The 22,415-nt window shown below is 53.7% G+C and overlaps 1 protein-coding gene across 6 annotated transcripts in view; it reads left to right on the forward strand.

Annotated features, from left to right (window-relative positions):
• Window positions 1-1,299: 1,299 nt before the first annotated feature.
• LOC309794545 (BRD4-interacting chromatin-remodeling complex-associated protein-like) overlaps window positions 1,300-22,415 on the forward strand; it is an 85,161-nt gene continuing 64,045 nt past the window's right edge. Inside the window, exons 1-2 of one of the 6 annotated variants that reach the window (XR_014292125.1) lie at window positions 1,306-1,385; window positions 5,167-5,296. The gene's annotated coding sequence lies outside the window, so the exon portion shown is untranslated. Of the gene's footprint in view, window positions 1,386-1,933; window positions 2,217-5,166; window positions 5,297-22,415 lie in introns of those variants that run through there. The other 5 variants (XM_082606179.1, XR_014292124.1, XR_014292126.1 and 2 more) reach the window with 5 other exon arrangements.

Here is a 22,415-nt window from a genome sequence, read left to right on the forward strand (position 1 = left end):
GAAACTGATTTGCTTACTTGCTCATTGTCTGTGTCCCCTAATCGACTGTGAGCTGCGGAATGGGGGTGGGGGGTAGCGATGGGGCAGGAAACAGGGTGTTCTTGGTCACTGCTATATTCCTGGCACACACTGGATACCCATAAACAATACTTCCTGTATGAATGAATAAACTTGGACAGTCACCCCCCCGCAATGCCTCAGGTCTGCTACCTTTGAACCCCAGTCAGTTCCCTAGTTCCGAGTCCCCCAGGGTTGGCAGTTATAACAAAGAGACATCAGTGCCACCCAGCTCAGATCAGGTCCCACTTCCCAGTTGCGTGACCTTGGGCAAAACGCTCCCCCTCTCTGAGCCAATTTAGTTTTCTACACTGCAAGGTGGGAATAGCTAAAGGTCTCTAGATGGGAGTTCCTGGAGGTCTCTTCTTGGTGAAGACTGGAAAAATGGCATCCAGGTAAATGAATACCCAAGGTGTAGCCCAGTGGCTCAATCTTAGCAAATGGAAGGGCAAGCTGCACAAAAATAATGTCCTTGTATGTTGCTGTTCCTGGAAGGGTCACATACCTCAGTGGGCCATGGATGACTACTATAACTATATGAGTTATAGACTGACCACTGTCTTATGTTTGGGGCAACACGTGTTCACTTCTGGAATTGATCAAGTTTCCTTTTTCTATAATAGTCAAGAATAACAGCACTTATCTGGCACTTCCTGTCCGATGCTGCTCTCCATGAGAACATTTTCTCCTAATGACCTTATGAAATGAGGCCTATTAATTATTTCCTCTTGGAAATGGAGGCACGGAGAGGTGAAGTAATTTGTCCAAGGTCACACAGCAAAGAAAGTGGCAGGATGTGAAGCACAGGCTCACTGGTTTGAGTCAGCACGCTTAACCTCCGTGGTCTCTTAAAGAACATGCGTAGTGCCACCAAGATGCCAGGATCAATTCTAAAGCTTAAAACAGATCTCAATCACTCATTTATTCAACACACATTTATTGAGCTGCTTCGGTATACACATGGCTTTTCCAGGGCACCGGGGAAACAGAAGGTAAGAAGAGACCAGAATATAAGTCCCCTTGGCCTGTGCGCCCCGGCAGGGTAGCTCCGAGCTGTCTGGGTGCTCGATGGGCCCCGAGCAAGGCGCAGGGCACACAGCAGGCGCTCAGCAAGCGTTCCCTGAACGAACGCGCTAATCGAAGTGTCACGCCCGCAAGGCGTACACGGCCCCGCGGGGCGGAAACAGACCCAACGCCACCGAGGCGTCCCGGGGCTTCTGGGAGTCCCATCTGCGCGGCCCCAGAGGCCTCGAGGAGGCTCTAAGACAGGTCGGACCCACGTCCCCGGCGCCCTCCCCGGGGCGTAGCAGCTCAAAAGACCGATTGAGGTGAGTGAGCGAGCCGCGTTCGGAGTCCCGGCCAGTAGCCCCAAAGCACCCCCCGCCCCCGCGCCTTCCACCCTTTTGGCTCCGACTCCCGGCTCCTTCGCGATTCCACCTGCGGGGCCTCCCCTCTCCTCCAGCCGCGACTCTCGCTACCTTTTCGAACCTTCGGCGCTCCCCCTGGTCGCGTCCTCCCGCCCGCTCCCCAGACGGGCTGGGCGCCCGGGATACGGGAGGGCGAATCCCTTTAGCCTTTCCCCCTAATCCGGAGCATCGCTCGATGCAGTCGGCAGACTCCACAGTAGCCTGGGAAGGCACGCCCCCGAACCCCCGGGACTAGGGCTGGGGAGGGGGCGGTGCCGGAGCGGAGGTCACCCTCCCGGGGCGTTCGTAGACTCCCATTCGTTCGCGGGCCCGCAGCTCGAAGCCCAGAGCCGAAGCTGGTTTGCTGAGTCGCAGGGCGGGGCCTCCCCCAAGCCCGTCCCTCGGCGAGGGCGGAGGGAGTAGGAGGAGGAGGAGGAGGAGGAAAGGGGGGGAGGAGCACAAAACCTGTAAGGTTTTTTTTTTCTTTTGCACGTAATTAAAAAATATTTTTCTTTTTTTTTTTTTTTTTTTTTGCAAACCCGAGGGGTCCCGCCCGGAGCGGGCGCCTGTCCGGGGCGCCCGGTCCGCGGCGCGGGGCGGCGGCAGGGGCCTGGCGGAGGCTGCCGGGCGGCCGCCATGCGATCAGGCAGTGCGCTGACCGGCCCGGCCGTTCGGCCCCTTCTGGGTCCTCCCTTTGCAGCCCGTGCGGGGCCGTCTCGGAGAGCACGCGTCGACGGCTGCTCAAACATCAGGGTGAGTTTCTCACAATGTAGCAATTTCTCTTTAAATCTCTTAACTCTCTCTATCTGCGAGTCGGGGCTGTGACAGGGCGCAAAAGCGAGGGGGGAGTGGGGGTTGGCGGCGAGGAGCCGCAGCCGGGGCCGAACCCACTCCCCCGACACTCACACACTTAGCCCCCCAACCGGGGCGCATCGCCCGCTGCCTCTTTTTCTGTTCGGCGCCCACCACCCACGGCAGCCCCCCCTCACCCCCCGCGTCTCTCCATCACCGCCGCCCCGATTCTGCGGGGACCCCCCCCCCCACCCACCCCGGGCTCCCCTGCCCAAACCCGGCGCCAGGTGCCTCCCCGGCCCTCCCGCCGGCTGCCGGGGATACAATGGAGCGGCGAAAAAACGAGACCTAACGTCCCACGGAGGGAGGGGTGGGGAGACCCCCTCCCCCGGGCGGGGGGGCCCCCCTCCCCTCCCCTCCCCTCCCCTCCCCTCCCCTCGCCCTGCTCCCTGCCTTTTGGGGAAGAAGAGGGCAATGGGGCAGCGGATGGTGGTTTCCCGGCCGGAGCTGGCGAGCCTTCCTCTCCCCCTCTCGCCCGTCCCCTGCGCTCCCTTCTCAGATCCCTCCGGGGGTGCCGGAGAAAAACGGGGCCTCCGGCCTGCTGGGGAGGGATGGATGCGGAAGGAAGCCACTGGGTCTCCTCCTCCCCACTGCCCCGAAACAATGAAAGGAGTTGACTTGGTCCCCCACCCCCCAGCAATGAAAGGAGTTGACCCCCGCCCCCGCTAGCTGGTTGTTCCCGGAGGGGGCCGCTACGGGGGGTGGGGGGAGAGGGAGGTGAGCCTTACCCCTGTCACCTGCGAGATTTGGGGCGGCCCCCCATCTCCACCCCCTCGGCCTAGCAATGGGAGGCACCAGGCCCAGCCCGGGCACCGCGCTCGGGTGTTGACCTTTAGCCAAAGACAGCCCTTTCCCTGTGGTGAGCCCGGACGAGCCGGGCCTGAGGCCTCCCCGGACCCCTGCGGAGGGCGGCCGGGCCGCGGGCCCCCGGAGGGAGGGATGGAGCAGGAGGGCGGAGGGATGGAGCCATCTGGCTTTCCCATCCCTCGCTGCCCCTCGGCTGCTTCTCCGGCTCCTGTCACGGGCGGCCGCGGGGAGACCAGGGACCGCGGTCTGCCCAGGCCTTGGTCCGAGGCCAGCGGCGAGCGGGGCGAGCAGCCGCGGGCGGGCTCGGGAGGCAGCGGTGATTGGAAGGCACGGCGGCTCCTTCCTCTCCGCACGCCTTTGTTTTGCTTTGTGGTTCTGAGCAGCTGAACTTCCCGGGAGGTGGGGTCAGAGGCCGCTGTGTCAGCTCTCCCCGGAGGCCGGGGTGACAGGTCCCAGCCCTCTGGTGTACGCGGACCGGGGCTCCTGCCCGTGCTCGGCCTTCTGCCCGGACAGGCAGCCCCTTTTGTCACACAGCCCTCCGATAGTCTAGATCTGGGGATGTATTGAGGGTTTGCTTTTCCCTCACACCTCCTTTCCCAGGGCGCTTGTCGGGGAAACAGTTTTTAGAAACACCCCCAGACTTCACGGCCTGAGATTTCTGAGAAGTGCTCTGTGCTTTCACACCTCTCCCCTCGCCTGGGGTGGGGATGGGGGCCTCAGTCAACGCCGACCTGCTAGGGTGGTGGGAGAACAGGGGAGGAGGACAGCTGAGGAGTCACCCCCTTCCCATGTGCCAGCGTCCAGTGAGACTTAAGGGGTGTGCTTAGCTACAGCCCCCCTCCCCCAGAGCTCCCCCACTCCTGGAAGGTGGAAATAACATCTCCTACCCAGAGAGCATTAGGGATTGGCTACTGTTAGGTGCGCTACCCACTGGCCCCCACCCGAGGAGGAAGTTGGGTCAGTTATGTGATTCCCATTTTGCAGACAAGCTAATGGAGGCTCAGAGAAGCTAAGTGACTTGCCCGGGGTCACACAGCCCCAATCTGTAACCGTCTCAAGTTTTTCCAACTCAGCTCAAAACTCTTAGGTTCTCCTGTACCCCTCTTTGGCAATTTGTCCCTTTGACTTCAGTTGAGTCTCAAATGTAGATAATACCAGGAAGGAGCCGCCGAATCCCCCCCAGCCCCCAGCCCCCCGAGTGATCGTTTGGGGAAGGAGTAAGGAGCATCTGGAAGCTGGGCTGAGGGCAGGATGCTTTCACCTGTGGCTGGAGCAGAGCGTTTGCCTGCAGGAGCTGAGGATTGGAGGTGTGGAGTCAGGAGAAGGGGGGCCCCAGGCCTCGCTGTCTGGGGTTTGGGGGGCACTTGGTCGGTGGCCCCTCTGTCATCCTCTTCCTCTTCCATCTGAGCTGGGACTCAGCCCCGCTGGGCGGGAATCTGAGCTGCCAGGGACCTTCGTCGTCGCTCTGCCCTGTGACCCTCCGTGGCGCCGTGATGTAGCTGGCAGAGAACTCCCCTGTCCGTTCTCCCCTGGGCCTGGGTGGCAGACTCCCTGTCCCACTCTGTAACCTCAGGCACTAGATTCAACTCACTAGTCCTCAGTTTCCTCATCTGCAGGTGGGGATCAGCAGAGCTTCCTTAACTGACCTTGCGGTGACTGAAAGTTTTATCCAAGCGTGTTATTTTTATTTCTCCTTCAGCATATGGGGATATGGCAGGCCTGTAGGGTGGGGAGGAAAGTTGGGTGCTGGGTATTTTAGGGTGAATGGCAAAAGGCATCTGCCTTGGAGGAATTCCCTGTGGTGGTGGGTGAGGGCAGGCAGTAAGTAAGGAGTTCTGCTTTGGTGACCCTCCATCTCCAGCTCTCTGGGACCCCACCCCTTCAGCAGCCTCCAGCTCTCTGGGACCCCGCCCCTTCAGCACTTACTGGTGCCAAATACACATTTGGTGGCGGGGGGGGGGGCGGGGGGAGGAGGAGGAAGGGCTGGGGAGGGCCCAGCTTACCCAGTGAGGGGGGCAATACGGGCGATCTTGTCATTTTACAGATGAGGAAACTGAGTCCAGCGGAAACCTGTTCCATGGCTGAGAGGGGACTCCAGCCCAGACTTCAGGGACCGGGGTGTGATTGGAGAGAAGCTAACACTTTGAGGGACACCCTGCAAATACCTTCCTGAGGTGACAGGCATCATAAGTAATCATAATTCCTGTGGGGTGGGGGCAGGAGGGGAGGGGCTGTAGGTCTCTCTAGGGTGAGTGCTTCCTGAAAGTTGGAACTGATTTTGGGGGGGCAGGGTGGCAGTGGAAAAGGGGGGAAATGTGAGGCCCAAGAGTGACAGGCCTATGCTCCGCCCCCCCTTTTTGCCCGCTTCCTTCCCAGAGGCCTCAGGGGCCTTCCCCAACCTTCCCTGGGGATGTGGGGTCTTCCCCCTCTCCCCTCTGAGAGGCTGTGAAAGGGTCCAGGGGTCAGCACCAAGGCTAGGGGGCCTGGCAGGAGGGTCCTGGGGTGTGGTGTGGGTACCCCGGGGTCCTGGGGGGGTCACCTTTGAGCCCCAGGCCCAGCCGCCCTCAGAGTTCCTGCCTGCTCTCCCAGCTCTCCCCCGTGGCTGTCTTGATTCCTGGTCTCAAGAATGCGGAGGGCTGCTGGTGGGGGGAAGTTAATTGGAAACAGGAGAACATGGCATTCCTTTCTAGCTGGCCTGGGCCTGGAAAGCAGTGAGGGGCTGCCTTTCTCCCTCTCCCGCCCTGCAGGGGAGAGGTGGGGGGGGAGCATGGTTCTCTCACCTCTGTCTCTTCGGGGTCTTTCCCCCACCAGGCTCCCTGACTCTTAGTGGAAACAGCAAGTTGCCTGTTTTACGTCCATGATGTAAAATGCTCTCCCACCAATCAGAATGACTTGCCCCCCTTTTTCACCAGGTCATATCCAAGTTTGTCCCCGCTCTCTGAGGGCGGAGGGCCCGTCTCAGTTGGCTCCCCAGCGTAGGCTGTGTCACACTAGAGACACATGGGAAATGTTTGGTTGACTGGTCCCCAAGGATTCCCTCCTCCTTCCTTCCCTAGACTTCTCCCCTGCCTGGGGTACCACCAATAGAGTTTTATCCCGATTGACTGAAGCCTTTGTGTCTCAGTGGCATGCAAGATCCCCCAACGGGAAAAGAGAAGGTTTTCTAAGACATTTCTCGTTTGGCGACAGTTTTGTGTCCTGAGTTTGCAGGTATTCATGGTGGCGGGGGATCTGTTGGCAGGAGAAGCTGGAGAGAGGGCCTGTCTGTCTGTAATTGTTCCCGATTAAACTTCCTGAGGGCCTACTGTGTGCCACGGACCTGGGGCCCAGTTATGATACTGGGACCCGATCCGGGAGAAGGCTCGAGAGAAGTGTTGTCTTCAAGGCTGCTGGGGGACTTTGATGCCTTCTGTCTGGGTGGTTTGCAAAGGCTCCAAGGGGGAAGCAGCTTCTTTCTCTCTTTCTCTTTTTTTCTAAGTGATACATCCACATGGGACAAATTCAAAACCTCAAACATAGTAAGTCTCCCCCTTTACCCTCCGGGGCATCCCTGGTCCCCCAACTCGCCTCCCCAGAGCACCGCCTCAATCCTGATGTTCTGTGCGCACACATTTATATACCTGTGTATGTCTTAAAAAATATTTATTTTGCACAGATGGTAGCCCCCTCTTCCCGTCGTTGTGCACGTTGCTTTTTTCACTTCATCTCCCTGGGAGATGTGCACAATACATGGAGGCGTTTCTTTGGCTTTTTCTCAGGTGCATTGTATTCCTCAGTGTGGGCAAATCCTCCTTGACTCAACACGGATATGGAGGTGTTTCCTAAAGTTTCAGCGTGCAGAGCCAGAGGGCATGCATCCATTTGTCTTACTGGGAAGTGGGTATGCCAGCGGGGTGAACTCCTGGAGGCGGGATTGCTGGGTCAAGAGCCTGTGGTTTGTCATTCGGTCACTCTTGGGAGGCACCTGTGGAGCTGTATCTTGAAGGAAATCGTTTCCCCTCCTGTTCAAGTCATCCCACCCATCCATCCATTGTCTTTGCCTCTTGTGACCTCCTTGCCCCTTCCTTCCTGCCTGTGGCCTGCACCCTGTGCTTGCCACTTCGTGTAGAGGTCAAGGGTGGGGGCTCTGTTGATTCGAATCCCGGCTCTGCCGCTTGCTGGCTGAATGGATGCAGGCAGGGGGCTTGCTGGCTCTGGGCCTGAGTTGTCCCCTCTGTTAAATGGGTTCACCTCAGTACCTACTTTTGGAAAGGTTGTGAGGATTAAATAATACCCATCAAGGTGCATGGGTAGCCTAGCTGAGTCATTCGGTGGAGGTGTCATCTGTCATTCTATGGCAGTTCTGTCTCCTGGGGTGAGGAGCCCCTTAATTCTGGGCTGTGAGCCCCCTTACTGGCAGGCAGGGGAGGGAATGCTGGCTTTTGCACTTACCTGCAGCGTGACCTTGGGCAAGCGATCCTTTTCTGGGTCTCGATTTCCTTGTCTGTAAAATGGGCCCATGATGGCTCCCTGGCAGGTGGGCTGTGAGGGCCGAAGGAGGCACCGCCCTCCCCAGCCGGGCGTGCAGTAGCTGTTCGGGAAGGAGCATCTGATGTTGCTGTTATTTTCACTATGGTTACTGTTCTCCTGTGGGCCCCACGCTGACTTCGCCACTCTGAAAGCTCTCCATTGTCTTCCTGAAAGGCACATAGGGAACACTGTTGGCATTCTAAACCGCACAGCAGCGGAGGGCACAGGGCAGGCTGCTGCGGCGGCATGGCCCTGGGGACAGACGGGGCTGTCCTGCTCTGGGTCTCGCTTTCCTCATCTGGAAGAACGGCTGTGATGGGAGACCTACCTGTGTGCTCACGGATGTTCAGTGCTTAACACAGTGCCTGACATGTCACAAGTGCTCAGAAAATGTCCGTGGCTGTGATGGTGGTGGTGGTGGTGGTGGTGATGGTGTTGGTGGTGATGATGGTCATGATGGTGGTGATGATGATGATGATGATGATGGAGAGAAATCTCCTGTGGAATTAGATACCTGCGTCCTTGCCTCCTTCCCCTAAAACCCTGGGCAGTCAATGTTGGCATTTTAATCAGAGGGAAGGTTCCAAGGCAATCAAATACCCTTTGGGCCTCAGTTTCCTCATCTGTAACAGAACTCATGGGGTCTTTGTGAAGCTTAAATGAGTGAAGATGTAGAAAGCTTTTAAGACAGGCCCCGGCTTGCAGGAGTGCGGTGAAAATTCACTTTGCTTGTTATTAGTTAAATTTTTTATCATGGAAATTTTAAAGTACCTACCAAGAGTTGAGAGAATAAAATAATCACCCCCTGTGTACCCATCGCCAGCTTCACCAATTTTCCGCTGATCCCTCCTCCCGCCCCCCCCCCACCCCCGCGCCACCCTGCACTTTCTTTTCCCTTTTCTGCTGGAGTACATTTAAGCAAATTCCAGATAGCATATCAGTTCAATTGTATCATTATCGTTACTAATGGTGTTATTATTTTTGGTATCCAGAATCTGTTTCATCACCTCCGGGTTCTATCCTGTTCTGTGCTGGAAGAGACATTAGGCCCATTTCATAGATTGGGGAAATCGAGGCTGCAGGCCGTAAACTTTGGTCAGGTTGTCGTTGATCTGTGTTCCCATCCTGTCTTGGCCAGCCCAGGCTTTGCACCTTGGTGGCTGTTTCTGATCACACGGGCTTGGGGATTTATGCCTGGATGTGGGTTCTGATATTCTGTGCAGAAATCACAGTCAGAGAAGGTGGGCCAGTGGCAGGGGGATGGACAGATGACCCCGGCAGTGAGGGGTTACTGGGTCAGCCGCCCGGGTTCGAGTCCTCTTTCTGCCCCTTCTAACCTTGTGACTTGGGGGCAAGTTACTTCCTTTCTCTAATTCCAGATTAGAGAACCAGAAGTACAGGAATAATAAATCGATGCTTCTTTCAAGAGCTTTTGCATCAGTTAAATCAGGTCCTGAGTGGAAAAGTGTTTTGCAAGTGCCTGGCTCAGAGTAAGCGCTCTGCAGAAGGTAGCAGTCACCATTGTCACTGTAGTTAGTTATCACTTCCGTGGAGGCTGTAACCAAACGCTCCTTCCAGGGGTAAGAGGGTCAGAGGAAGGGTTATATCCCTGGAGCCCCTGACCAGGCCTGGCTGCCTTAATCCCCCGCTTTTGCTCACTCCATCCTCTATAATTCTCCTTCAAAGTGTTTCTTGTCCTTCGAGGGGCTGGAGGGGGCTGTTGGCTTCTAGGTAACCACCCCCCCCCAGCCTCCTGTGTCCCCTATGTCCCATCCTGGCAGTCTTGGGTGCAGAGTGAGGGAGGACCATCTCTATGGCTGTGGGACCCTCGTTAATGACCCCTGGGGCCCTGGAGGGAGCCCCGGTGGCCTCCGCAGCTTGGAGGTGAAGGGCGGTCCATTCCTCCAGGACACCTGCAGATCGAAGGTGCCTGGAGCCCCCTTTCCAGAGGATGGATGCCGCCCTGCCTCTCGTCCAATATGTGGTACTGGGCAGGCTGTTGCTCGCAGATGCTCACGGGATGATTGTGGCGGGTGGCTAGATTGTAACCTCCCTCCTGTCCTTCAAGGCACCTCACCCATCTTCGAACACCAAGCCCTCCAGGCTAGGTGACGGGGGCCCCCGGAAGAGTTCTCAGCTCTTTACCCTCTCAGGCCAGGCTCCCCTCGGCCTAGCAGGCCCTGGCCACGGTGGCCTCACTTCTCTCCCCAGAACATGCCCAGTGCCCTCCCGCTTTTGTGGACATGCATCCCCGGTTTTTTGTTTTTTGTTTTTTGTTTTTTGGTTTTTTTTGGCGGTACATGGGCCTCTCACTGCTGCGGCCTCTCCCGTTGCGGAGCACAGGCTCCGGACGCGCCGGCTCAGCGGCCATGGCTCACAGGCCCAGGCGCTCCGTGGCACATGGGATCCTCCCGGACCGAGGCACGAACCCGCATCCCCTGCATCGGCAGGCAGACTCTCAACCACTGCGCCACCAGGGAAGCCCCCATGCATCCCCTTTCACAGAAAGTTTTGTGTGTGTGTGTGTATGTGTGTATGTATTTCTCCCCCAACCTCTCATTGAGTGTAATTGGCATACAATGAAATACACAGATTAAGGGTGCTTCTCCATGAGTGTTGCCAAACCATAGCAGCGTGTGTAATCCACACCCCATCGAGATCCAGAGCGTTCGCATCGCAGCCAAAAAGTTCCTTTGTGCCCCTTCACCGTCAACACCCCCTCCCAGAGCAGCGGGTCACTGGCCCGCTGCTCGTTTATCCTGTTGTGGATCTGCCTTGCCTCTTCTTGAATCTCGCAGACGTGTGTGGTCCTTTGGGTTGAGCACCTCAGCTCAGCATCACTGTTTCGAGATTTAGCCTTTTTATCACTGAGCAGGAGTCCTTGGGAAGGCTTTACCTCCTTTCTCTCGGGAGAGAGAAATCTGCCCCCCCGCCCCCCTTGAAGTCTCATCATCCCATTTGTCCCTCCCCTGGGTGCCCTTCCCAGCCTCAGCCTCCGGCCTAGGGACGCTCTCCCATTTCACTGCTCCACCCCTCGTAGCCCCATTGGGATGTAGGTGTCCCGTGAGTTTTTCTTCAGGCCTGGCTTTCTCACTAGATTCTATAAACTACAGAAGGAGGGAAATGATGTGCCCCGTGTTCTCAGCTCCTGGTGTGCAGTAGGAATCGTGTAATGTTTGTTGCCTGACTCACTGACTGACTGAAGGATGGACATGTCACAGGCATGGAGAAAGGGAGCAGAGAGCCTGTGCTTGCGGTCGCTATTCTGTTTCTTAAAAAGTGTGACCCACCTGCTTCCAAAGCACCAAAAATGCCAATCTCGGGGTGCCACGCATCTCCTGGGAGTCCTGGTGGGTAGGGCCCGAGAGGCCCCCAGCCAGGCTCAGCTGCCTTCATTGCCCGCCCCCCCCCGGGCCCATCCCCCCACCACTTTTATGAAGCCCGACCCCTGAGTGGCTCCTTGGCTCAGGAAGCCCAGCCCTCAAAGCTGCAGGGCTCTGCCTGCAGTGGCAAAGCTCCACCGGCAGGCCCCTCACCCAGGACAGGCAGCCATGGGTCTCCCAACTGCACTTGACACTTGGTCCATGGACATTGCCCATCCTGCCCTAGCCACCTCCCCACTGCCCAGTACTCGCTCCCTCAGTGTCTTCAGAGACGGAGTGAATCAGGGCCCATGGGACAGGTCAGGACTGCCCACTGCTCAGCAGGGAGACTGAGGCTGGAGGGGGGCGCTCAGGTGCTGCCCTCCTCAGTTCAGCCAGGACTGGAAGCCACACATGCTGTGTTCACACAAGCCATTTGCTGTAAGTTACGCCTCCTTTTACAGAGATGCTAAAATGGGCAAAGACTCAGGTCTCGAAGTTGATAAAAATGTCCGGGAAACTTCTGCTCCGTCTTTGCCTCTGGTTTCTGCGGCCCTTCCGGGCTGCCTGTGCTTTGCCACCTAAAGTCTCAAAGCTGTTCCGTGAGGAGCTGTTTTCCTTTGTCAGATTTCTGTCTCCTTAGCTGGACCAGCAGAATTCCCTGACATCTGCCCAGCCCTTGCCCGTCCCCGAGCCCGTCCCCCTTCCACAGTCCTATTTTTTCTTTGCGACCTTTAAGGGGCAGGGAGTCGTGTGTGCATTGGTCACAGGGGACACTGAGCCAACTTCTGGGCCTGAAGAGCCCCCGGCCAGACTCTGTAGCAGAATAGGGAGATTTATTTAAGGGAGTTCCTAACAGAAGTCTGCTTTAAGCAAATGAACAGTAAACTATATATACCCACACACATACATTAATATATGTTACATATTATTATACTTTATGTAATAATTTAGTGGTAAATTTAAACTTAGCAGTATAATAGGCATGTAGTAAATGTATATATTATATACACATATATGCAAGTGCATATGTGTATATATATATATCTATATATATCTATCTGTATAAGATTCCCTTGTATTCTCATTTCCTTCCCTGGCCCAGTGCCCTGGCAAATTGTTCTGTGCCCTGGCAAATTGTTTGCTTTGTGTGGTGGATTTTTGCTTTCTACAGAGGATCCTGCTGCATTTCTCTTTCTGAGTCTTTGTCGCCCAACACCCACTCTCAGGCCTCCTGTGTTGCTACTTGTGCATCTTGTCTGTTGCTTCTCCTGGCTGTGGGACTCCGTGCGGTGCAGTTTTCATGGTTTGCTTAGAATTTTCCCAAGGGCCAGACCCCTGGGTTGCCTTCCTTTCCCAGTTACAGTGGGAGGTGAAGTGCCTTGTCCAAGGTTACACAGCTAGCTGCTGGCAGAGCAGGGATGTGAATCCAGGCGCATTGTACTGGTTAATTCAGACCCACATAGCAGGCCTCCCTTGTGCCGGGCCTCAGAGCTCTGCACTCGGGACAGGGGAGGGGGGTAAACCCAAAACACACCCATCCTCCCTGCAAGGTGAGATCAGTGTCTCAGGAGTGTCAGCTGGGCTGGTGAAGGCCAGGAGGAGGCATTGCTTGTGGGGTATGTTGGTGCATCAGGGCAGGCTTCCTGGAGGAGAGGGCTTCTGGGGGCAGGCTTTGGGCTCCATGCCATTTCTAGCAGAGAGAAACCTGGGATGCTTTGCACAAAGGCCAGTTGAAGCTTCACGGGGAAAGAGGACCCAGGACACTGGGGCTGAGATCTGGGGTGCTTTGGTTTTGTTGATGGGAGGTAAGGGAAGGAGGGAGTCCAGGATGATCCAAAGTCACTGGCCTGAGCAACTGAGTGGATGCAGGTGCCCTTTCTTGAGATGCTGTAGTGGTGTCTATAGTTTGGGGAACACAAACCCCAGAGAGTAAAGCTCCAGCACCCTCTCGGCTGGTGGTGAGGTGCAGACGGAATGAATGAATGAACTGGAGGCATCATGAGTGAGAGACGGTGACATGGAGTGATCACTGAAGTCCCAGGGATGGGGATGATTCCCCAGGGAGAGGACAGGAGAGGGTGGAGAGTCAGCTTAGGCGGGCCACCCACGTGTAGGGAGGGGTGGGAGCTTCTCTGGCCAAAACAGAGAAAGGGAGGAGGAGCAGGATAAGGCAGGATCAGCTTCTCAGGAACAAAGGGGGAGAGTTTTTAGAAAGGTTTAACTTCCATGGACCTGAGGACAGGCTTCCTGGGTTGGATGAGGCTGTTGTGGAAGCAAAGGTTTCCTGGGTTTGATGGGTATGTAGGGGCGGAAGCCAGACTGGAATATGGTGAGGAGTCATGAGAGAAGGATGGCTTCGTGGATGGATGGATGGATGGACAGATGGACGGACAGAAGGCAGGCAGATGGAGCTCTTGGCAGCCAGAGATTGGAAAAAAAAATCCTGCTACCCTTTATGGCTCCCTAGTGCCCTCAGGTGAAAGTCTAATCTCACCTCCCCCCACAGAGCCCCATTAGTCTGGCCTGGGCTTATCTCCCTGACCTCATCTCCTGCCCTTTCACCTTGCTTTCTTCCCACACCCAGCTTGTTCCTGCCTCCCCACCTTTGCCCTTGCCTCTACTTGCCATGATCTTCTCCCATTCCTTCCTGTCTCTGGGCTCCTCGTCCTGTCCTGCAGGCCTCTGCTTAAATACCGCCTCCTCTGGGAAGCCTTCCTTGACGACCCTGTCCAACTTTCTCCATGTCATGCGGTTTGCTTCTGTGTGAGGATTCATCCCCCGGACCTGACTGGGAATGCATCCAGACTCAGTATTCACTGCATGAGTGAGGGACCAGGCTTAGAGAGTTTTAGGATCTGAGCAGGCTTAGAGAAAAGGAAAGGAGCAAAGGAAGATTCTAGAAGAAGAGGGAGGAGGTGGGGTGGTGGGTTGGGCTCAAGAGTGAAGCTTCCTTACAGGTCAGGAGGTGAGGAAGAGAGGGGTGTGAAGGCAGAAGAAAGATGTTTGTGCAGTTGGGAAGGAGTTCAGGAGGCCAGTGCAAAGGTGCTTGGAGACAGGAGGGGGTGGCAGGAGGTGGGGGGCGGGAGCGGGGGAGGCCGGTGGTATTGCCAGCTGTTGGGAGGGCGAGAGCTTTGGCCGTCCTGCCCCAGCTGGGAGAGGCAGCCGCCTTTTATCTTTTCCAGGACAAGGTCTTAAGAGCACGAGGTGGTCCTTAGTGTGGGGGAAGGAGGGCTCAGGTCCTTTGGGGAACCTGCTCGGAGGCCTCCGACCTTTCCCCCAGAGAAACGCATGCTTGACTCTACATCGCAACCTTTGGCGGAGGATTTCAGGGGTGTTGTGGATCCAGTTAGGAGCTTTCCACAGCTCATGACTGTAGCAACAATAAAAATAACAGCCCACACGGCCATGGGCACCAGTCTAGGGCCCTCACAAGTCCTGACTCAGTTACTCACGTTAGGACCTTAGGAGGTAGGTGCGGTGAGCATCCCCATTTTACAGATGAGGAAACTGAGGCACTGGGCGGTTAAGTGACTTGCCCAGAGTCACACATCTGCTAAAGGGTATACTGGGGATCCCCCACCCCACCCTGGGGGTCGCAGTCTGGCCCCAAAGCCCAGGCTTTTAGCCATAAAGCCTCACTGTTTGCTTGTTACAGGGACCAGGACTGAAAGCCCACAGTCAGGAAGTTGCCTTTGCCCCGCCCCCCTCCACTCCGCTTTTTGCCCTGGGATCCAGCTTGGATCTCAGCTTAGCCAGTGGAGGCCCCGGCTCAGCAGGGTGCCGTCCCACCCTCCTCTTTCCCTTTTTACCCTCCGTGGTGTCTTCATTAACATAACTGTGGCGCCCCCAGCTTCCTCGGATGTGTTTGTGAGTTTGTGAGGGAACCCCGGTGGGTGACTGACAGGGAGACCTGCAAGGAAGGGGTCAGGACCCCGGAGGCAGATCTGGCCTGGAGGCAGCTGCGGGACTTGGAGCAGGGGCCCACCACCTCTCGCAGCCTCAGTTTCCCCATCAGCGAGGGCGGGGGCCTGATGCCTTCCTCTCGGAGGTTTCATAGATGACGTCACATGTCAACAGATGTGCTGCAAATTTATGGCAGTAAGCAGCTTCCGAGGTGTGTCAACATTCAGAATATTTCAGACCACAGCGCAGGCTGCAGTGAGGTGGAACAGCCCTCAGCCAGGCAGGGCAGCTCCCCTTCCCCAAATAGGCTAAAGATTTCTGCAGCAAATACTATTCCTGCTGCTAATATATCTGTGGCTGTTCTACACTAAGAAGGATACATAAGGATAGTCATTGCAGGTTAGCTTTTGCCCCACAGTGAGTAAAGGGGAAAACAAAGGGATGGTTTTTAGAGATTTTTGGAGGTTGGAATTGCAGATATGGGGTTGTAGATCGAGATGATCTGGGACATGGTGGGATGTCTGTGGCGTTTCATTGAGATAAGGTACCACCACCTGGCACTTAATAAGCCCGTTGTAAGTGCTGGCTGCTATTATTATCACTGACCAGCCTTTAGTCTGTACCTACTAAGTCTGTGCAGACAGATTGGGCTGTGTTGCAGATCAACAGTTTCTCAAACTTGAACGTGCACACGAATCCCTTGGGGAGCCTGTTCAAATGCGGGGTCTGATTCAGCGGGTCTGTGGCAGGCGTGAGACTCTGCATTTCTAGCAGGCTCCCAGGGGACACTGAGGCCGCTCCTTTGAGTAGCAAGGGGTAGAGTGGCTTCCGGACGATTTCCGAGTTGCTTCAAGGGCCCTGCACTGGATGCGGAGGCTAAGATCAGATTCCTTAACTCTTTGGGGTTTGCCAGTTTGAGGGCAGATCTGTATGAATTAATTCGACACGGAAAAAAGTCATATATAACACTATGAAAGTCTTTTCACTGTCCCCTTGTCCTGCCCTCTCCAGAGGAGCCCTATGTGAGGAGTTTGGGTGCATTCTTTCTACCCCTCTATTCTGTGCATACATTTTTTTCCTCTTGCTCACACGTATCATATGAATTATTCTACAGCTTGCTTTTTAACTTGAACAAGTGTCTTAGAATTATTTCCATGGCAGCAATCTAGAGCTCCACTCTTTTTTTTTTAATTGAAGTATAGTTGATTTACAATGTTGTGTTAATTTCTGCTGTACAGCAAAGTGATTCAGTTATACATATATATTTACATTCTTTTTCATAGTCTTTTCCATTGTGGTTTATTACAGAATATTGAATACAGTTCCTTGTGCTATACAGTAGGACCTTGTTTTTTTTTTAATATTTAATTAATTAATTAATTAATTACTTTTTGGCTTTGTCGGGTCTTAGTTGTGGCACATGAGCTCTTCACTGTGGTGCATGGGCCTCTCTCTCCAGTTGTGGCACGTGGGCTCCAGAGCACGTGGGCTCAGTAGTTGCCGCGCACGCGGGCTTAGGTGTGGTGTGCGGGCTTAGTTGCCCCAAGGCATGTGGGATCCTAGCTCCCTGACCAGGGATCGAACCCACGTCCTCTGCACTGGACAGCAGATTCTTAACCACTGGACCACTAGGGAAGTCCCCAAGAGCTTGTTTTTTTTGTTGTTGTTGTTTTTGTTTGTTTGTTCATTTGTTTTTTAAGTTTTTTTTTTTGTGTGTGGCTGCACTGTGCCGCACGTGGGATCTTAGTTCCCCAACCCGGGATCAAACCCACATCCCCTGCATTGGAAGCACAGAGTCTTAACCACTGGACCGCCAGGGAAGTCCCAGGACCTTGTTGTTTATCCATTCTGTATATAATAGTTTGCATCTGCTAATCCCAAACTCCCAATTCGTCCGTCCCCCACCCCTCCCCCCAGAACCCGTTCTTTTAGCAAACTAAAGGAGGAGGAGTATTCCATAATTTATTTAACCTCTACTCTATGGATTTTTTTTTTTTTGGTTCGAACTTTGACTGTGAGCCTATATATGTCTTTATATTTAAAGTGTGCTTACATTTAAAGTGTGTCTCTTGCAGACAGCAAATAGTCTATGTCCTTTTGATGATTGGAATGTCGAGACCAGTGCTGTCCAGTAAGAAAACCCTAGCCACTTATACGTTACTTAAAATTTTCTAGTAGCCACAGGAGAAAGAAATAGGGAAAATTAATGTGAATATATTTTATGCAACCTGTTATATACAGAATACTATTATTTCAACACGTAATCAGTCTAGAAGTCACTAATGAGATATTTTACAGTCTTTTTTATTGTGGTAAAATGCACGTGACCTAAAATTTCCCATTTTCACCATTCTTAAGTGCACAATTCAGTGGCATTATGTATATTTGCAATGTTGTGTAACCGTCACCACTCTCCATTTCCAGAACTTGTTCATCCTTCCATACAGAAACTCTGTGCCCCTTAAACAATAATTCCCCATCCCCCTCTCCCACCACCTACTGGTAACCTCCATTCTACTTTCTTTCTCTATGAATTTGACCACTTCTTCCTCATATAAGTGGAATCATACAGTATTTATCCTTCTGTGTCTGGCTTATTTCACTTACCGTAATGTCTTCAAGGATAGTCATCACATTCGTAGCATCTATCAGAATTTCCTTCCTTTTTAAGGCCGAATACTATTCCATTGTCTGAATAGCCCACACCGTGTTTATCCATCCAATAATAGACAGACACTTGGGTTATTTCCACCTTTTGGATATTGTGAATAGTGCTGCTATAAACATTGGCATACAAGAATCTGAGTCTGCCTTCAGTGCTTTTGGATATACACCTAGGAATGGAGTCGCTTGGTCATCTGGTAATTCTCTTTTTAACTTTTGTTTGTTTGTTTGTTTTGCGGTACACGGGCCTCTCACTGTTGTGGCCTCTCCGGTTGCGGAGCACAGGCTCCGGACGCGCAGGCCCAGCGGCCATGGCTCACGGGCCCAGCCGCCCCGCGGCATGTGGGATCTTCCCGGACCGGGACACAAACCCGTATCTCCTGCATTGGCAGGCGGCTCTCAACCACTGCGCCACCAGGGAAGCCCTGTTTTTAACTTTTTGAGGAATCACTGTTGTCCACGGTGGCTGCACCATTTCACATTCCCACGAGTAATGCACAAGGGTTCCGATTTCTCCACATCCTCGCCAACACGTGTTGTACACTGTTTTCCGCCTTCCATCCCGCACTGAGTTTTTGAAATCCAGTGTGTATTTTCCACTCAGAACATCTTATTGGACTAGCTCCGTTCCCAGGGCTGGGCAGTCACATGAGGCCTCTCTGAGTGGACGGTGCAGGGTTAGACCGTTCGTATTTGCCCTCATTACTGATGTGGCTGCATTGAAATCTTCTATCTTACTGTTCATTTTTGGTTTATCTCTGGTGTTCTTTGTTCCTTATTCTCTCGTTTCCTGCCTCCTTTAGATTAATTGAGTAATTTGGCCTTCCATCTTATCTCCATTAGGAGCTGATTCATGCTACCTCTTTACTACTCTGGAGTTTCCATTCTGCGTCTTTGACCAGGACCTGGGCTCTGCTCCTGAGTGAGATGGGAGCCATGGCAGGCTTTTGAGCAGGGGAGTGACCCGACCTGGCATTTTTGTATCCACATCTGCAGTTGCTTGTGCAGGAGCGTTTCTACTGGCCAGATTCCTGGAAGAGGACTTGCTAAGGCCAAGGGAAGCGTGTGCTGAGGTTTGAGGAGGCCCTGGCAAATGGCATTCCAGAAAGGCCTCACTGTTCTCATCCCTTGCAAAGAGCAGCCAGAATTTACCGAGTGACTGCTTGGTGCCAGGCCCTAGAGATGCTGGCGAGAATCAGCCCAAGTCCTGCTACTTAAATAACTCTTGGTCCTGGAAACACAGGGCAGTCTCTGGAGTGGCCTCTGAGCTCAAAGGAAGGTGAAGCTTTCAGAGGAACCAAAAAAGGAGAGGCCAGGGGCTATTCTAGGTGGCAGAAGGAGGCCTGGCACAGCCCTGGTGTGAGCTCTGGCTGGACCAAGAAGTGGAGTGTATTGGCCTGGAGAGACTGCGTGTGTGGGCCCCCCATCCATGTGGGACATAGCGAGGTACAGCTAAGGAGTAAAATAATAGCACCTCCCCCTTGGGGCTTGTCTGGGAGGGTTCAGCAGGAAGCAGACAGCACACGGTTGTTGTTTGGCTAACTTATCCCCCCTGGGAGGGGATCAGTATCGGACGGGGCGGCCTGACCTAGGGACAGGCATGATCCATGCTTTGGACATGTTTAGGCCCTGTGGCAGATAGACTTGGACTTGGAGCCCCAGCTGTCTCCTTCTTCAGGCCAGCTGCGCCAGGCCTCTGTTAAAAGAGGATACATAACAGTAGAAGCTGCTTCTCAGGAGAGTGATGAGGGTCAGGCAATGAGACGGTCACCACATGGAGCGCAGGGGCCTCCTGGACCAGAGTAGGGTTCCATGAAGGTTAGCCACTATTATTATTATTGCTGCTGCTGCTGTTGTCATTGTTGTTGATTTAAGGCTTACAGGCGACAGCCAGATCCTTCCAGACCTGCCCCCCCAGGACTGAGACCCCTGGAGAAATGAGGTCGGTTGCTCAGGGTCAGGAAATCGCAGAGCAGGGATTTGAAGCCAGGTGTGTCTGACCTGAGCTCAGGGGCTCCCTGCTTCCAGGCCTTGGGGGAGCCTTGGGCTTAGCACAAAGACTCTTCCCTTCTTAGATCAACCAGGGAGCAAGGCGTGCTATCACAGTGACACCACCTCCATCAGTGATGATGAGGGCAGCTCGCCCGCTGTGACTCAACAGGCAGCAGGACCTGACCCGAAGCCAAGCTATTCGTAGTCTGTCTTTGCTCTCCATGTGAATATTCATACATTTGGCTGCAGAAATATTAGTGTTTGATTACTGGGTGGCGTCTCAGAGCTGGTTGTGGGTGTTCCGCCATAGACAGCTGCGCATCCCAGCACCTGGCAAAGTCTGGAAAAGAATCTGCTTTTCGGAAAGCATCTCCCCTCAAAGGTTTCGAATAAAGGCTCTTGGACCCCTTAGAATATATATTCTGTCTCGCGCTTGCCCACCCCCCAGGGTGCGTGTTGCCTGTACTGTTTGGCGACGTTGGATGGTGTTTACTATTCAGATTCCGCGCTCCTTGCTAGACGATGCGGAACAAGCAGCCGCATCGGGCCTTCATGGGCTCCAAAGGCGAGGAAGCCGGGTGGGTGGTAGGAGTGGGCAGGGAGGTTTCTGGAAGCCTGTTCCCTGAAAGCTGGGAGCCTGGAGGCTGTGTTGCGCTGTGACTGGTGATGAGGGAGGAAGGGGGAACGTGATGATGGGCCAGACTGGGGCCTGCCCTGTGACAGGATGCTCCTGCGCAGCTGGACACTGTGTCAAGGGAACCAAGAGAGAAGCCAGGCCCTAGAAATGGGCAGGAGTGGAATTAAGGGCAGATTTTATTCACTTTTGTCTCCAGCCCGTCCCGCTCTGCCGAGCCCTCCACTGGGTTGTCTCAGAGGCACCTCAAACTTAACACATCGGACCCCTCACCCCCACCCCCCAAGCAAACAAACAAAAGTAAAGCCTGCCCCCTCCAGTTTGTCACCATCTCGGTTCATCCTCCCAGTGGCCTGGGTCAGGTACTTTGGCATCATCCTTGACTCTTTTTTTTCCTCTCTCTTTTTAAATTTTATTGACTTATTTATTTATGGGTGCTGCTCAGCTTGCGGGATCTTAGTTCCCCAACCTGGGATCAGACCCAGGCTGCAGCAGTGAAAACGCCAAGTCCTAAGCACTGGACCGCCAGGGAACTCCCGATTTTAATTTTTCTTATTGTGATAAACAACGCATGACATAAAACTTACCATCTTAAGCCCTTTTTAGTCACATTGCTGTGTGGATGCCCCTTATCCTTCTGTCTTCTGCACCCCGTCAGTCCAGCAGTGTAGCCTGTGAGCTCTGCTTGTGGAAGATCTCCACCGTCTGGCCTGTCTCCCCACCCCGGCTGCGCCCACCCCGGTCCAGCCACCATCACCTCCTGCCTGGACCATCTCAGTCTCCTCCTCCTGGGGCTCCCTCCATCCCCTGCCCCCCACCGGCTATTTCCCTCACTCAGCCAACCAGACCCTGTTGTAACCTGAGTCAGCTCAGGGCCCTTCTCTGCTCAGAGCCCTCCCGTGCTCGCCCAAGAACTCCGCTCACCAATGCACTAACCACTGGGTGAGTGTAAGTGTTAAAAAAAAAAAAACAAACACACTGGATTTCAAAGACTTCGAAGGAAGGGGGAAAAAGTCAGTTCCCCATTAATACTATTTTTATGTTGATGACACGTTGAAATGATCGTGTTTGTATATATCATATTACATAAAATGTATTCTTGAAATTAACATACGTTAAATTCACCTCTTCTTTCCACTAGAAAATTTAGAATGACATATGTGGCTTGCATTGCCTTTCTGGGGGGCAGCACTGGTTTAGAAGGCACCTCCCCTATTGGGCTGTCGGAGGGGTGAATGAATGAACATACGTAAAGCTTTGAGGACAGTGCCTGATACGTCTAATGCAACATGTTAGCTGTTGCTTTTTTTTTTAAATAGATATTTAACTGCTAGGATTTTTTTTTATTATTTTTTTATTTTATTCATTTATTTTTGGCTGTGTTGGGTCTTTGTTGCTGCGTGTGGGCTTTCTCTAGTTGCAGCGAGCGGGGGCCACTCTTTGTTGCGGTGCACAGGCTTCTCATTGCGGTGGCTTCTGTTGTGGAGCACGGGCTCTAGGCGCACGGGCTTCGGTAGTTGCGGCACACGGGCTCAGTAGTTGTGTCTTACGGGCTCTAGAGCACAGGCTCAGTAGTTGTGGCACACGGGCTTAGTTGCTCCGCGGCATGTGGGATCTTGCTGGACCAGGGCTCAAACCCGTGTCCCCTGCATTGGCAGGCGGATTCTTAACCACTGCGCCACTAGGGAAGTCCTGTTATTGCTTTTTAATTGTGGGAAAATGTGCATACCATAATAACATTGACCATTTTCACCATTTTTAAGTGTCCAGTTCAGTGGCACTAAGTACGTTTATGGTGTTGTGCAGCCATCATCTGTATCCACTTCCAGAACTTTTTCGTCATTCCAAACAGAAACTCAGTACCCATGGAACAATAACTCCCTGTTCTCCCCTCCCACCAGCCCCTCGTAACCTCTCATCTACTTTCTGTTTCCATGAATTTGCCTATTTTATGCACCTCATTTAAAAATTTTTAAAATTTTTTTAATCTTTTGGCTGCACCCTGCGGCATGTGGGATCTTAGCTTCCCGGCCAGGGATGGAACCCGTGCCCCCTGCAGTGGAAGCACAGAGTCTTATCCACTGGACCGCCAGGGAGGTCCCGTATGGTCTCATGTAAATGGAATCATACCATATTTGTCCTTTTGAGTCTGAGTTATTTCACTTAGCATAATGTTGCCAAGGTTCATTGCTAATGTAGCATGTATCAGAATTTCATTCCTTTCCA

The sequence above is a fragment of the Mesoplodon mirus genome (assembly GCF_964341445.2).
Source record: "Mesoplodon mirus genome assembly, chromosome: 19".
In the NCBI taxonomy this organism is placed as follows: Eukaryota; Metazoa; Chordata; class Mammalia; order Artiodactyla; family Ziphiidae; genus Mesoplodon; species Mesoplodon mirus.